The sequence below is a fragment of the Vespa mandarinia genome, chromosome 5 (genome assembly GCF_050613455.1).
Source record: "Vespa mandarinia isolate Hongniang chromosome 5, ASM5061345v1, whole genome shotgun sequence".
Lineage (NCBI taxonomy): Eukaryota > Metazoa > Arthropoda > Insecta > Hymenoptera > Vespidae > Vespa > Vespa mandarinia.
In genome coordinates, this window is record NC_140814.1 from 2,121,971 (window position 1) to 2,127,500 (window position 5,530).

Below are 5,530 nucleotides of genomic sequence, written 5' to 3' on the forward strand. Positions count from 1 at the left end.
CTAAGTGTTCATGGGTTTTAAACGAACCAGTAGAAATGTTTATAGGAGTAGCAGTTAGATGTTTTCACAAAGATTGTGGGAAACCTAAGAGAAAGAAAGAAAGAAAGAAAGAGAGAGAGAGACAGAGAGAGAGAAAGAGAGAGGATAATGAGTTTATTCAAGAGAAAAGACTCTCTCTTTCTCTCTTTCTTCATAGGCTCTCTCTTCAGACAATTAATTTATAAAGAAAATGGAGCTCATCTTTTTCAAATTCGAAGAACGTAAAAGATCTATTTCGTTTCTTCTTCTCCTTCGTCTTTTACGTCAATCCTATTACAACAAATTAAATGATCGAATCATTATCGTATAAAAAAAAGGATCAATTTCAGACGCGTACATATATACATACATACATACATAAATAAATAAATGCATACATGCATACGTGTGTATATATATATATATATATATATATATATATATATAAAACTCATCGTTTGAATAAACTCATTAATCTTTCCATTCGTTAATGGACATTGGACGCGTACCAACATATATTCTCAAATAGAAACGAATTTAGGTTCGATATTAGGTTAGATTTCATTCGAGATAAAAACAAGCCTTTCGAGAGGCTACATATGATTGTCGTTGGTTCTTTCTCGTTCAAGTGAAAATTAATTTATGTCTCATTCTCTCGAAAGTGTTTTTATTTGAGAAATACAATTTCCTATCGTCGTTATTTTTATCTTATCAATTTACCAATCGTCGTGTCTCTCTATTTGCACTTAACTTGGAGAGGGAGAGATAGACGGACAGAGCAAGTAAGAGAGAGAGAGAGAGAGAGAGAGAGAGAGAGAGAGAGAGAGAGAAAGAGAGAGAGAGAGAGAGATGGAAGACGGTTTGGTGTCGACGATATCGATGCCGGCATTTCGGTAAGTCTTCGCTTTAATTTACCCCCCGAAGGTTTCAGGCTCTCACCACGGGACGCCCCCCTGGTTAGATCCGAAAGCCACCCTCGGGCTAAACTATTCCGTTATTTGACGATGATTCGCCCTTCACCATCTTCTTTTCGTCATTTTACGTTAACACGTGCATCCACACGGGCACACAGAGAAAGTAAAAAATCATTCGTCATTTATAAATATTTTTTCTAAATAATTTGTATTTCTCACAGAACAATATCTCTCTCTCTCACTCTCTCTAATATCTATTATATCTCTTTTTCTCTCTGTCTCTCTCTCTCTCTCTCTCTCTCTTTCTCTTGGTATTTATTTGAACGATTGAAATAGATGTACCTACGTTTCTTTCTTCTTCTTCTTTTTTTTTTTTATTTTTCTTGCTCTCCTTCTTTATGATCATTCCGTTAATTTCTAATCTTTATCATAAAAATGTATATATTTCTCGTATATCGATTAAATCTCTTTCTCCTTTTGCGCTCGAAAATGATTGAAATAAAACGTCTATTGGGTTAAATAGAGTATATCGTAAAAAAGTTATCTCTCCTTGGAGAAAGTAAAGCATCTATGGTGTTGTTGTATTCCTGTGGTTTCGACAACAACCACGATCACGATCACGACCACGACCACGACCACGACCACGACCACGACCACGACCACGATGACAATAACGATGTAGACGTAGATGTAGACGTAAACGTAGGCGTATGTAGACTTGGACGTGGACGTAGACATAGACGTAGACGTAGAGAAAATCGATTGAGAACGATTGTTTGGCAGGTTTATGGCTTCAAATAGAATCGAACGTTTATGATCACGCGTTCGCGTACACGCCATTAAATTCGTAACTCGTCGTTCGTTACCGTAGAAACTGGAATTTATTGGAATTGATAAACGAGACTCGATTCTCTCTCTCTCTCTCTCTCTCTCTTTCGCTCTCTCTCTCTCTTACTCTCTCGCCGATAGGAATTACGAATATTTATGAAAAACATACTACCCTGTAATTAAAATGTAATAACGCGTTGCTTCGCAAAGTACACCTACACAAATACACGACGTATTATACATATGCGAATGCATACGTATTATATATTACGTATTTCAAAGCTTTCCGAAAGCTTTACTCGTAAACGAAACGAGAAAAACGTATGCGTTTATTGCCGGGTACGATCGTAAGTCGACGATGCGTGAAATATGTTATAAAATTATAACTAGCATGTTTCATGAAAACGATTTGATATTTTCGTATCGTGAGATAAATTATCTTTAACGTATGTCTAATGGCTAATTAGATTAAGAATTAGAAATGAATAATATGCGAGGAACTAGGCTCGTAAAGGATAGATAATACATTGTCCCTTGTGAATTACATATATATTCGTTTATGTGACATAAATCATTAAAGATTTTTCATCCACCAGGTTCGTAAGAGATGGTTCCTTCTCTTTTTTTCTCCTTTTTTGACTTATTAACGGTGAGTTTCTGTTTATCCATTTCTTTTTCTTTTTTCCTTTTTTTATTTTTCTTTTTTTCTTTTATTTTGTTTCGTCTTGCACGAGAAAAGATCAAGGGAAGTAGACTGTTATCCCCGTGAAAAACGAGGAAAAGCAAAAAGTAGAGAGAGAGAGAGAGAGAGAGAGAGAGAGAAAGAGAAAGAGATGAAGATGGCGAAGAAAAATAAGGAAAAAAATAAAGAGAAGAAAGGAAATAAATAAATATATATATATATAAAAGAAAAAAAAAATAGGAAAAGATACAAAAATAAAAAATATACAAAAAAGTCTCGTATCTGGAAACTCCCATCGGAAGTAAGAGTATAACGAAAAAATATACCAATCACCATTCTACATTTCTCGCCTTATTTTCAAGCGTTCTCTTTTCTGTGTGTACAAGAGAGAAAAAAAGAAAGAGAGAGAGAGAGAGAGAGAGAGAGAGAGAGAGACCGACAGACAGACAGGGAAATAAGAAGAGACACAGAGAGTGAGAGAGTGAGAATGATGTGGCTGCACCCCGTAAGAACTACCCTCCCCTTAACAGAAGCAGCTCGTTTTCACGATTCATCCGTTCTTTCGCCTTTTTTACTTGGCTCCTTTCATCGTTCGCTGCCAGGCAGCTCTCTCTCTCTCTCTCTTTCTCTATCTATCTATCTATCTATCTATCTATCTATCTATCTATCTATCTCTCTCCCTCTCTCTATTTCTCTTTCTCTGTCAACCATCGAGATATCGCGTGTTTGTCGCGTCGATCGAACATCTGCACCTATCGTCGACGACATCTTTATCTCTCTCTCTCTCTCTCTCTCACTCTCTCTTTTTCTCTCTTTCTCTCTCTCTCTCTCTCTCTCTCTTTTTCCCTCTCTTTCCTTCTATCTTTCTCTCTTATTCGCATGGCACAGCATGTTCGTTAAATCGAGACACATTGTATCGATAAGTCGAAGGGAGATACCGTCGAGTCCGTTAGGCGTGATAACATCTCTTTCCTCTCTTTCTTCCAAGGGGAAACATTTTTCTCACTCTCTCTCTCTCTCTCTCTCTCTCTCTCTCTCTCTTTCTTTCTTTCTCTATCTTTCTTTATCTTTCTCCTCTCTTCTTTATATCTCCTTTTCGAGCCGTCGGACCCATTAAACTCTATCATCCTTTTGACACGAGCTTCCGTTCGATGCATGTTATTCCTTCTGCTTCCTTGCCCGTTCGACCAACTCTCCCGCTCCCACCCATTTGTTAGAACCATTTTCTCTACCAGGACACTTTTACGTCGTATAATTCTCTCGATAAGGATTATGTTAAATCGCCCTAACGTCATATGTAACTTCGATGTTACATATGTTCGAAGTTTGATTACACTTTATATCGTCGGGTAAATATTAATCGTTAATTTAAATAAATTTCCTTCGCACCATTTCTCATTGGAGAATTTTTTCTTTCTTTCTTTTATATATATATATATATATATATATATATATATATATATATATATATATTAGGTGGATCGGAAAGTAATGTTACTTTCTTAAATTAAATTCAAACGAATAAATTTTTAACAAGTTTTTATTTTTAATCGCAATCAAATATCGACATGCGCAGAAACGACATTACTTTCCGGTCCCCCTAATATATATAGTATAATTTTTACTGGTACAAATTACATGACGATATTATAATTTATGTGGTTAGACACGAAAGAAAAAAAAAAAAAAGGAAAATAGAATAAAGAAGAAAAGAAGAAGAAAAATAAGTCGTGAGCTATAGAAAATTAAAACGTTTAATTGCAATTGCGGTGATGATCTTTTTATCTATCCATCTCCTGCTACATCCTTCGATAGATTTCTATCTTTTGGTTTTTCATGATTGGTTGTGCGCAGGCTCGCGGTCAGTAGGAGAAAGATTTATGGTTGAAACAGGATGTACGCGTTAGCATAATGATTCAACTCTCTAACTAGCACGAACGTAAGGGCGCGCGCTTGCGCTTGCGCATATGCATGTTCACATACACAACATGTAAACATACACACACACACACACACACACAGACACATACAGAGGGTGTATTTAGGGTACATGAGCCAATGCATATTTATATACATATTTCGGAGGTACACGCTGCGATAGACGTTATTACGTAATAATCCTGTTAAATGTAACGTTAAATACTATTAGCGGGGAACGGTAGTGCAATGGCTGTAACTATATCTATGTATGTATGTACCTCGTTCCTTGTTCGATGAGAATCGTTCGCACGTCCAAATCCATTCTAAACGATGAGCGTCGGCCTATCAGATTAAACGTTTATTTTATAACCTACAGATTTATCATTTGTCCCTTCTCGTTACTTGCGTGTATTGTATTATTTTCTCTTTTTCTTTTTTTTTTTTCCTTCACTTTATACCAAAAAAGAAATAATAAAAAATTATATCAATTCGTATATATATATATATATATATATATATATATATATATATATATAAATTTTTTTATAATAATTTTTTCGGGTCATTAATGATTTACTTCTTTCTTTTTTTTTTCTGTAAAAAAATACATGAAAACTTTTGAAGTTTTGTTGAAAATAACATTACTATTTATATCGAAACAATGATTATGAGTGATAAGGGGACAAGTAAACGAAAAACATAGATTCTAATTTGAAGAAGAGATTTTGTTATGTATTTATCAGCGATTGATTTTTGCAAGATCAAATAAAAAAAAAAATAAATAAAATGAAAAAGGAGAAGAAGAAAAAGTAGAATAACGTAAAGACGATTTGTAGATATAGATACTTTGTAAAATAATTAAAAAAAAAAAAAAAATATATATATATATATTAAGAGGAATAATAATCATATAATAAAATAATCATATAATAAGAAATATATTAACAAGAATAATAATCATTTGAAAAAAAGTAATTGAAAATTTTAACGATTGAATTACGATCATATATAATTCGTCTCAAGAAGGAAGTTCGAATCGATGCGACGGCAAACACGTTAATCGATCTTGATTTGAACGAGACACTTTGAACGGTGTGATATTCTGTATCGAGTAAGTGAAAGTGTGATTGAAAGTGTGAGTGAATGTATGTGTGCGTGCGTGCGTGCG